The 12,339-nt window shown below is 40.1% G+C and overlaps 1 long non-coding RNA gene across 1 annotated transcript in view; it reads right to left on the bottom strand.

Moving 5' to 3' along the window:
- The window catches only part of LOC127537386 (uncharacterized), a 30,588-nt gene that overhangs the window by 15,633 nt on the left and 2,616 nt on the right, over positions 1-12,339 (bottom strand). The window contains exon 2 of the long non-coding RNA XR_007947007.1: positions 12,125-12,210. This is a non-coding gene — a long non-coding RNA (uncharacterized LOC127537386). The remainder of the gene's footprint in view (positions 1-12,124; positions 12,211-12,339) is intronic.

Below are 12,339 nucleotides of genomic sequence, written 5' to 3'. Positions count from 1 at the left end.
GAAAAGTGCCAAACCCTGGGACATTTGGAAGACAAGCATGGGCATGGCAGTAGCAAATGACAGTACTGTAGTTTGAATTCCAGTGGTGTTCCCTGCTGTATTATGTCTCCAAGGGGGGAAGTTTACTGGGCACTTTGCTGGAATCATCATTCCCAAATGATGCTTTATGTGAACCTTCCATTTCCCCTGAGGCTTAAGGTTACACTGATAGAGGTTTCAATTCTTCCCTCACAGCTATCAGCTGCACTGTATCTTTTAACGTCAATTTCAAACAAGGACCATGTGTGTTAGTATGCATTTCTGCATCCAACCGGAGTGTAAAGGACTGAAAATGAGAATTCAAGGACTGCGATATTATATCTAAAATGCTTCCCTGAACATAAGCCCCAGAAGTTATTTGAATCGATATATATCCATTAAAATGTATTTTCCTTAAGCCTGAAAAACATCGAGCTTTAAGACACTGAATATAGTATTTAGAGTAATGTTTGCTCACCTAAAATGCATGTGTGGCTTGAAATCAATTGCCTACTTTAGTCCTTGCATATTACAAAAAGGTTCCTAATTGAAAAGATTATAGTGTGTAGAGCTTGTGTGTTGTACTATACAATCCTTTTGCATTTTGCAAAATTGATCTCCATTGATTGCAATGGTTTTAACTGCCCTGCTGTCCTCTGTATCTTCTGTAAGAGGAGACAGGTGGTCTTGGATTTACTGTATGTTGTACTCGTTAACAGCAGAAATGCCTCCTAAATGTGATATCAGTGACTTTTCTTTTTAAATGTAACTAATTCATTTCATGTTCTCACTGGACACCAAATTGGATTGAAATGATGCAAAATTCTAATTTCAAGCCCGCACCATTTGTACATAATAATGGCTGACATAGCAGACTTGGATCACAGCGCGACATGATTCGCAGTGAAGTTGTCCGTGTTAATTTAAACCCTAAACTGTTCAAATCACCACTGGACAGGGTTATTTTCACCCAACATGTATTGTGCTGTATTCGCAATGGGATCTCTACTTTGTAGTCAACACTTCTCTGACTGTAAAATAGCTTCATAGAACGTCATGCTACGTGGTCTTTACAAGCCTATTAATAAAACAATTTGTTTGGCACAGAGAGGACTGGGGATGTTGTTAGTGTTGATCTTGAAAGCTGTCAATGGTGCTAATGGACTCACTTTAGCAAGATCACAGTATGATGCATAACACTTTGCACTCTCCAGTTTCTGCTAAGGAAAAGTGCAGGAACTCTTTGAATTTAGAGACTTCTGAAGCTGCTTATTTCAGGAGCAATACTGTGTTTACATTAATTTGGCTGACGCACATTGGAAATGGCAGTTACAAGCAGACAGGTAAACAGACGAGAGGCTCAGCTGCAGAATGATGTAGTATTTGCTCTGCTTGGCTGCTTACGATCTTTAACAAGAGTCACATTGTTGGCTTCGATCCGGAGCTCGAGTCCCAAATTGACAGGACATATGTGCCCGTTTTGTCTTTTTTTTTTCTTTTTCTCGTGGAGATGGATAATAAGGAGCCCCAAACTACACTGAGCTCTCTATTTAGAAGCTGCCTCATGTCTGTGATCCACAGCTATGTTGACCTTCGCTCTATGGACGTCAACATATTCTACACCTTGGTGTGTGTCTCATGTTGCTTGCATCGTAGTGTAACATCCAGTTAATGTATGCAAATTTATTCTGTTTGCAAGTTGCACATTTATACCAATGATTGTACTTTATATTTATGTAATTAAAAGTAAAACCTATATGAAACAAGAAGGGGTTCCATTAAACACTGATATTTACTGATGTTCCTTTGACTTTTTTTAATCATCATTTTCTTCTAATGACTTATATTGAATGTTTTAGAACACTTAATCTTTTATATCTCGAGTTAATCACCGACATGACAGACTTTCAGACAGGCTGAAGAGACTGAATTTCAGGCACGTCTACTGAAACGCCAAGTGAGATCGGAGCTTTCAGAGAAGTCTGTATTTCTGGGTTGTAATTATGACTTGGATGTTAGCGCTGATGAATGCAGTATAAACTTCACTAATGACTGGTAATCTCCTGGAGTCTTGTCTCGGTGAGCTTGCCAGGCGACAGAGAGAGAAATTCGAGGAAGTTACAGAGCCCTGCCAAGAATAGTCTGGTGCATAACCCCCATAAAACCGAAACAATTTTTACACTTCGGCTTTTGTGTGGATTAAACAAAGACGCTCAAATGTGTTCAGTGGTGAGCCTTAGAGGGACTGATTTTATTGCCATCAGACAGGGACAGGCTAACTGGTTTTCCCCATTTCCAGTCTTTAAGCTAAGCTACTGTAATCAGTCAGAACACTTAAACCAACTGACAGGTGAAGTGAATAACATTCTGTTGTTGCAACTTGGGTTCTGGTATTAGTGTGGATGTTTGACATGTAGCTTCCTAAACAGCTAGAAACAGCTCAGGAATGGCTAAAACAACCCAAAAGGAGCAAATGGCTTTGACCAGGCCTCCAGATCCCAAGCCTGGTCCACAGAGGCCAAACAATCGCAATGCCGGACACCTCAAGACATCCCCTGATATCTGCTGTCCAGACAAACCTGTTTTGGCCGGACAGTGGGGCTCTGACTCAGTATTATTTAGGCGGTTTTAATGTTGTAGCTGACCGGTGTATTTGAGAGTGGCGTCAATCTTCTCATCTAACTCTCAGCGCAAAGGTATATTTCCCCAGACATTCTTTCCCATTAAATAACTCCACAGTTGGAGTTGGAGAGACTTTTTTTCATAACCTGGCAACCCAGTGTTGATTCTAATCAATAGCAATCTTTAAAGCTTTGCTACTTACGTATATAAGCTTTTAATAAATCTGTTATTTACATATATCCAGGAAAGTCCTTGTGATATATTAGGAAAAGCTGCCACCAAAAATGAGCAAAAATCTGGTAAATAGTTTCTGAAAGGAACAAACACCCAATTTACACATGAAAGCAATGCTGCTAAGCACCAAAACAGGTTGAGTCGCAAAACCGGCACTAAGAAAAAAGCTCAGTATCTGGTTATTTTTTTCCTCTTTGTTTTTTTTCAACGGCAAATGTGCTTCTTTAATTTAGCCTTTAAAGAGGCATTCAATTTCTGAGGAACAAAGGAGAAGGTTTGTTTTGCCATTCATTAAAGCTCTATATTTGATTGCATTCCCAAATGCTTATTTAACAGTAGGTTAACTGTAGTTCTCTGCATGTAAGTGATAAATTAGTTTGTTTTTTGTTTTAAATTTGAGCCCTGTTCCACTAAAACACATGCGGCTTACTGAAAGGACCATGAAACAGCTTGGCTCTTCAGTAATGGGTCGATCAGGATGTTAGTCATAAAGGGGAACCTGTAATTGCATTCATTATTGAAATGAGTCTGATCTCAGAAAATTATGCTGAAAAATAACATACATTATCTCACCGCACAGGGGTTAAGAGGAGTCTGTGTGGAGGAAATATGCCACAAAGTCTGTATCATCTGCTATTTTCTGTTCAGTAAGAAGCCTGGTTTCTCCTATTAGCAGGGACATTAAGTAGTCCAGTATTGTTGCTGAAGCAGTTAACACCCACCTAGAATGACTGCAGTTTTCCGTCTCCTTATGCTAGGCCACAATTGATCACTAGGGCTTTTGTTTTGCTGGAATATCTGCATGTTGCCAGACTTGTGCTAAATAACTGGAACTGCCTGCATTTCCCACAAGAAATGAAACAAGAATAAATCCATCTTTTCCTGCAACGCATCCAACTCAGCTTTGTCACCCAAAAGAGTTCCCTGATTTAGACAGTTACAAAAATAAAAAACACAAATCCTCCTTTGTATGTTTTTCCTTGTTTTCCCCCTTGCTAGGCATACAAACAAACCTCTCTGTCACACCACAGTGTGAACAGTGAGATTATCCCACAGGGAGACAGGGCTGCAGTTAAACCTCCAGCAGCAGGCTGAAGTGTTTCCTCTGGGTCTCAGCTTGTGCCACAGACATGTGCTTCGAATCTTTCACTGCGGCAGAAACCTCCGATTCCCTGCTGCTTGTCAAGGACTCTTCACACCGTTTCCCTGCACCTACTCCTTGTTTTCTCGCTCGTTTTCTTTACATTCAAGTTTTCAGTTAAGAAAATACAAAAGGCACCCGTCACGGCTGCAATCGGATAGATTATAATGCCTTTCCGTGAACTACACATTCCTGATGAAGCCACCACTTTCCTTGACACACTTCCTGAAAAATGCCATTTGTCTTCATTTAACACTGTCACAAGTGATTTGGTTTGCAAGATGTTGAGAATCAAGTCTGCTTAAAATGTCAAATTAAATACATCGTCCAATCGGTCTTGAAAGCGGCAGGCATTAATGCAGTCAAAGTGGTAGTAAGATCGATGGAAATGGATCCTTTAAGACTGCAGAATTTTAAATATTAAAGGCCCACTTGATTTTTTCCCTTTTCTATGTAAGAAGAATTATATAACTAGGAGAAAAAACTTTACTTTCAGTATTACATTATATCTAAATTGTACTTTAAAGGTTGAATCTCAAACGCCCCAGAATTGTCTGTGTATCCAGCTTCCCATATAGCACATTTTAATGTGCTATAGATGTTGGTTGTTTTCCAAAAACGATTAAAAATACATCACTCGGCTCCACAGCATTCCTGTGTGACGTTACTTCATTATGATGAATGCAGGCCCCGTAGTTTATTTTGAGGCAATGCAACATTCACCATCCAGACGCCGCAATTAGTCACTAGTGGACCAAATGTGTGTTAATCTGCAGCTGAAAATGATCAGCATCCCAAGAACAAGAAAAAAGCAGCATTTCATCCTGTTTCAGTAAAGTTTTCTAAAAGCCTCAGAGCACAGCTGGTTGGGGAAATCGCTTCAGCTTTTTCAAAAAATAAGAAAAAACATGAAGAATCACCCGCCTCGTCCTTTATTGACTTGAACTTTCAAGGTTTTTCATTTTGGAGAGTGGTTTTCTTTTCAGCTTCAGATCTTGGGAGATAAAAAGAAATATCAAGCTGTGGCCGCATTAGATATTCTCTGAATTAATTTAGTGTCCTTGCGTTAAAAAATGATCACTGTGCTGAGACACACTGATGTCAGAAAATATATAATGACTCAAGATTGACTCTTTGAGGTAATGGAAGGATAAACTAAAGATCTTTAAACATTGTGACTGCTTCATATAAAACTGCAATCGTCTAAATTCACTCATTGAAGTAACTACTGTAATAACAGGGTTAATTGCTTCAGTTGCCTCCAGTACCCTCAGGCTCTTTGCTCTTGATATTCATGCCTTAACCCGGGGCAATAATATGTTTCGCCACATTAAGGATCTCTTTCAACCCAGCAACATCTTCTAATACATCCCTTTCATGTTGGCCGCTATTTCATCAATCTGTTCAAAATGCACATGGGGATGTCTGTTGAAATCCCTTGCAGTGCTCTAATGGTATCTGAAGAGACCACAAGCGTATCTGAATTACAGGTAGAGTGTGAAAATCTAACGTCATTGTGGAGATGGGACATTTACATGTAGAGGGGCTGAGCAGCCTGAATGATGAGGCAATTACTTTATAACATCTGCTCTTTCAATTACCATTGGAGGAGAGATAGAAGGGGAGAGAGGTTAATAGATAAGGGAAACTCACCAATTCCGCTAATGAACTTTAATACGACCTCCTCCTCAGATTAGGATGGAGCGGTGTTTACTATTGCAGAAATTCTTCAGTGTCAGCTTGCTTAAACGTAATAAACCACACAGTTCAGAGCTGATAAACTCAGGACAAATGCTAATCAAGCTAAATGGCTCAGAAGTGGAGTTAAAAAGCACATTTCAAGTGTTTTTTCATTAGCTTTAGTGGAAGAAGCTTCAGATTCCACAGAACATCCCCCTTCGTCTGTGCACCAAAACTGCCACTATCTCCACACAAGTCTTTTATCTTTACCACTCTAACATGTACAATGAGCAATCATTATGGAATTTATCCTTTAAATCGTAGTGATGCTATTGTCACATTTCTGGGAAAACTTAAATTCTGATCTGGAATTAAATCAAAAGAGTAAATGACAGACAATTAAAATGAATCGTGAACAGGGTGAACTTTTCGTGGCTCACTCCATTCTTACAGCATACATCTACAAGATCCAACATTTAGCCTTTTTCACAGATAAAACTGAATGAGTTCTGAGGTACAAGTAAAAGTGGCATGTCTTCTGAGTGTCTGCGTTCAAAAGTCCAGACAGCGTGATAATACGTTTATGCAAATTCCCACACTCACAGAGATTTCCTTTAGAAATTTTTACTTTTCTCATTTAATGTCACTGCTGTTTTGGCAGGTGGCACTTGATAAGCCTGTTAGTAAAATGAACAGGTGCAGTTCATTTTAGAAAATGTAGGGCAAAAGTGAACTTTAGCTCAATTTAGTCTCACTTTGTTGTTGCTGGTCTATCTGAGAGACAACTGAGGGCACTCAGAGATTTTTAAAAGCAGCTAAAATCAATAGTGGTGTATTAACAATGGACCGACTTTGTGTAAAATCAAAGACTATGTGTAATGTGAAAAGGGTCACTTGTAGAGATAAACTTACAAAGAATTATCAGCTGAACTCAACAGCTCATTTTAGCTCTGCTGAGCATTTTCTGGTGCAAGTTTGGCATTTATGTCCAGGACTGACATGTGTTTAGCCTAGCATCTCCTCTTTTGATACCGTTGATCGCTGCATTTGGTTAAATTAGCTGCTTTCTATGGGTATTGACCACAGACTGTATATACAGATGAAAGAACACTTCATGACCTGACCTGAGAAGCGTTTTAAAAAGCTCAGTGTGGTTGCTCCATCTATCTCCAGCTTGACAGTGCCTGGCTCATGTTGACCCAGCTAATCCAAAAATGGGCAAAGAGATGGAGGGGGAGCTGAGGTGGGCCATGCAAACATCTCTGGGCCATTGACTGTCCTGTAACGGTACCCATCTGTCACTCAAAGCAGCTACAGCCTTAATTATGCATAAGTTTAAGCCTTAATACAACTGAAATAGGTTAGTTTTATATATATATATATATATATATATATATATATATATATAAAAATCACCCTCCACACAGTTCTAATGAACAGGGAAAATAGCTATAGAGACCAAAACTGTTTAAAGCTGCTGTCCGGAGTTTGAATCGCAGCGTCTCCCAAAACGCTGTTGGTCCCACCCTCCCTCCCTCTGATTTCGCCCCTTTATTTGTGCACGCGCGCAGTACATGAGAGAAGTGCCCGGAGTGCTGCAGCATCTTGCCTGTTTTGCTGTTTTCCCCTCTTCTGCATTCAGTACATTTAGTAAATAATAAAGGAATTACGTTAGAATGCTGTATTGAGTCTAACTTGTCCTAATACCAAAATAACATGAATCTGCTAGGACGAACGAGTAAAGTTTGAATATGTGATTACACTCGTGTATCCCTCTCGATGACGTTGTTTATCAAACTTAGTGCATTTACGTGTGTATATGTGTTAGATTCTTTATTTATTTCTATCTAGAGTTCAGAATTGCATGACTCCTCTGACGAAGAGTATGTCCCAGACGCCCCAACATCTTCCTCCAGAGGTCGGGCATCTAAACAAAGCCATCAGGCGGGCTATGGAGGCCGTGGTCGGGGAGCGAGGCGAGCACCCCGACCACAGCATCTAAACGAAGCCCGCAGGCGGGCTATGGAGGCCGTGGTCGGGGAGCGACGCGAGCACCCCGAGCCAAAAAACGTCCTGCAGTCTCTTGGCCTGACAAGCCGTGGGATTGGTAACTTTTCTGGAAGCTGCTGATCCCTGATGCTCTCTCCTCCACAAGCAAAACAAACGTGCGCGCGGTTGCGTAGTGCGTAGCTCGCCCACCTCTGCATGGACTTGCTTGCTGTGCGCGTAACCGTTGATTGACAGCATGACAAAGCTGAAGCTCGAACTTGATTGGTCGGCAGCGACCCGCGCTTTTTGGAATAACATGGGGGTCTATGAGAGGAAGGCGGAGCTCAGGAATAAATTTTCATATCGCGTTATACTAACTTTATATTATAGTATCGAACTAGACTAACACATTTAAGCTTTGTTAAAAAATGATACATAAATTGAAAACAAACGGAAACTCCGGACAGCAGCTTTAAGTATCAGGCTGTAAACATGTTCATTTCTGCTGTATAGTTTCATGTTTTAACATACAGGTCTACTGGGACTGACACACTGCTTGAACCAACTCCAAGTGGGAAATTGGGGAACTGCAATTTTTGGCACTTGCCAATTGGCTAAATTTTCAGCCCAGCGGTTGCTGTTTGATTTTGATGTTCTGTTTCAAGCTACTTAAAATCAGAGATCTCTGTTCCAACTGCAGCTGTTGACGGTTACATATCAAGTGTACAGATGGTTGACAAAAGTGTTCCTCAAGGCTCAGTATTAGGTCCAATGACTCTTCCTCTGAAGATAAAATATATTCATTGCCCATCTTAACACCATGACGCACATTTTATGCTGTTGATACCATCTTGTATGCTATCAGTCCCACTGCAAACCAGGTTTTCTTTAGGTTACAGACTACGTTCAATAACCTGCAGACCTCTCTGTTAAATTCAAAGTGTATTGTACGCTAGAAATGGAATAAATGATGAAGACCTTGAAGCAATGAGGTTCCAAATGCTATCTATACTGTAAGTCGTGATCAATCAAGCACTATAAATATCAAGGGATCTGGTCAGGAAGAGGTTCAGATTGGATTCTTATACAACCTAGTGTGCTTTTGCTACATCATTATTACAACCCACCGTACTATCTACACTGGACTATGGAGATAACCTGTATGCTCACACTGAAACCGCTCAGCATGCTGTGATTCATTACTGCAGACAGTTATCACACTGACCACTGTGAGTTAAAGGAGAAGGTTGGCTGGACATTACAGGCGACTAGAAGGCATCAGCATGTTTTCATCTAGATGTCCTCACTGTCTGCAGTGCCAAGATATCGAACATCGCTGAGTTCAGAGCTCATCATCGTGACACCAGATCACAGGAAATATTGGTTTTACATTGACACTGAACTGGGGAACACGATTTCTAACACAGTGCACCTCACTAAAGGGATGAACTGCAACACCGTTTGAACCTAAAGACACTAATTCAACCTTAGAGACTTTAAAACTCTAGGTTCTACTTTCCATAACTCTTGAAACTATTCTAATTATTGTCTAGAATGTAAAAAAATTGTGGCATTATGATTGAATATGTAGCTATTGTATTCAGGCCTCTCTTGCAGAAAAGATTTTGATCTCAATGAGACTTCCTGATTAAATAAATATAAATGAAAAATTAATTTAAAGCAGTCAGTAGCTTCAAGCTCTGTGTATGGCATGAAAGAACAAGAGCCAGGTAATGTCTTTTTAACCAGCTTTCACTCTGATAAACTGATCCGTCCTGAATCTGTCCAGAGAAATTACGCTGAAGAAATGCCAGTTCAGATGAATTTGTGTCTAAAATGAAGGCGAATGTGAAACAGACTGACAGCAATCATTTATTTACACTACAGTTTTGTAGCATAATAATAAGAAACAGGAAAAATAATGAGCTTTAAGACAAAAGAAATGACCAGAACTAAGCATGTTTCAGTGGAGCTTAAGACTGAGAGAGATGCAAATAAAGAGAGAGAGAAGGATGTGGACTGTGAGGTTTTTACTTACTTATAAGGCAAAGACAAATTTCCACTGCTTTGTGACGGACAGTAAAAAAAACAAAAAAAAACAGATTCTAAAAATGGAGGTGGCTAAATTGCTTTTGAATTGCAAATCAATGTGCAGTGTGCACTGCTTCTGAAGAAGAGCACAAATTCAAGAGATGATGGAAAAGTAAATTATACCAAGTATTTGCTTGTTGGCGCTTTATGGTCAAATTTTGCATGTTTTATTGGTGTGGGTGCTCGAAATAAACACATTTGCAAAGACTCGGTGATGACATGTATCTAAATATAGACGAAATCGTTCATGCCGCACCACAAGGAAGACAATATAGTCGACTGTACGCTGCAATATCTTTTTCAATCTCTCTTTCTCCCATTTACTCCACACAAATGCGCTCTGTGTAGAGAAAAAGATACTGCAGTTGCTGTTAAATCTGCTGACTGCACTATCACTCCACTATCAGTGACGGGCCCCCACTCCAGCTCCCCCCGAAGCAGCTGAATTAATATGTGACCGAACCTTACACATTTATGGTATTTCGATAAGGTCCTCTGGCAGAACAGAGCAGTAGGACAGCGGCAAGAGGCATTCATCATTTGCATTAGGACTTTTAATTGGTTTTCGTGTTTCGGCGTGAAGAAACAAAAGTAGAAATGAAACCCTGTGATCATAAACTCCGTCTCATGTCGGTGTAAAATGGGAGCAACAACAAAGAGGGAACCTGTGTTTATCTGCTCACCCCATTAAGCGGCAGAGACGGAGGAAGAAAAAGATGAGAGGAAGGAAGGAGGAAGGATGGAGAGGAAGGGCTGACTTTTTATTTCATGTCGTCTCTCTCTCTCTCTCTCTCTCTATATATATATATATATATATATATATATATATATATATATATATATTTATATATATATAGATGCAGTCCCAGCAGTGCTCGGGAAATTACTCCCTTCATAAGTCTGATGTGAAAGTCCTCATTATACTGAGAGGAGTCCCATGGAGCTTGCTTTCTAACAGCGCTGATTCGGGTTAGAGAGGAAGGAAAGACGCACAGGAAGAACAAAAAAAAGGGGGTAAATAAATAAATAAAAACACTGTTAACAGGTAAGGCGGTGGTGGTGCAGCCCATCAAAGAGAAAACAGGAATACAAACAAGAGAGATGCAGAGAGAGGCTCTGTTCTCTCGTCAGCTTTATTGCTTTTTACTCTGCTCCAGATAGATGTCTATAGAGATGGCTATTAAATTTGATGTTAATAATTCAGTTTTTAAGGCATTTGTTTTTTTTCCCTTTTAAAACAAGTCCCTCCATCCTGTCCTGCATTTAATGGCTGTGGTGCAGAATAACTCTCAGGATCCAAACAGAGTCAGGTGCTGTATTTTTTTGACAGGAATCCCCATCCTTACTTTCACCACAGAAATAATTAAACAGTGTCCACCGAGCTCTGCCCCTGACATCCTGCTTGTGTCTTAAATAAGAATATATAAGAAGTATTTAAAATTTCTACTGGTAGCACTAGAAGTGATGGCCGATTGTAATATTCAATGATGTGTCAACAACTGGCTTCTGAATGCATGGTTTTTAAACTTATAGAAACAAAGCGAGCAGCATGCGATACTCAAAATCACCCAAAAACAACAAAGACAATCTCCAGTAAAAGTATGTTCTGTCGAAGCTACACAACTTTGCAATTTGGTGGTCCCACTATATTACAATTTCAGAGGACAACAAGTGCTGTATTTCAACATTCGGACATTCTACATGACATAAACATCTTCTTCATGTTGCCTTTTAGAGATGGCAATGATAAAAATAAGTTATATCAAAGGCAAATTCAGTTTGAATTGCTCAGTTCAGCCTGCTCGCTGCCGTTTGGTAAGAATATTTTGTCGCTCACAAATGTTCAATTTATCACTTTCTGTGTACAAAAATAATATCCCACAAGTGCCCATTCCGAACACATGACTTTCATTCTGCAGCTCTCAATGAGGTGGGAGGTAATAATGTTCTCTTTTTCAGCCCCATTCATGAGTTAGGCAGATGAGGTGGGTGTATTTTTTACACATAAATCTTGCCTGAAGCAGGTTTAGGACCAGGCGACGGCCACATCACCGAGGGCAGAACAAGATTTAACATTCTCCAGTGCTATTCAAGCCTTCACCTCACACGTCTTGCCCACTTCATTTCCTAAAACACTTGACACAACTCAAACAAGCGTGCTGTCTGTTCAGAGGCAGTCTTTTAAGAGGATTTCTGTGCTCGGAATATAAATACTTTATGAGCCTTACAGTCTGCTGTGTATCGCTCTCTGGCTTGTAGCAATACTGCTCTCAATATTCTGAAAGGGTGAGAGGTGAGGAAACACTTGATTTGATAAAATACAGTTTAACATTGACTGCAGAAACTCACCCCGTCAACCCGCGCTGCTCCACGCTGTTGCATCAGCCTTATTAGTGTGCCTGCTGGGCAAACAGCCACTGTGGATGGAGGATGTGCTGCAGGAATATGTAAGGAAAGAAGCAAGCAGTATGATAAGACAGGGATCCAAGAATGAAGATGACTGAAGAAGGCATTTAATAAGTCCACCAACTGCCTTTCAATTGGCATTTTCATATTTAGTGCTG

Source organism: Acanthochromis polyacanthus, chromosome 15 (genome assembly GCF_021347895.1).
Source record: "Acanthochromis polyacanthus isolate Apoly-LR-REF ecotype Palm Island chromosome 15, KAUST_Apoly_ChrSc, whole genome shotgun sequence".
NCBI classification, from domain to species: Eukaryota; Metazoa; Chordata; class Actinopteri; family Pomacentridae; genus Acanthochromis; species Acanthochromis polyacanthus.
This window is presented reverse-complemented; position numbering and strand designations above follow the sequence as displayed.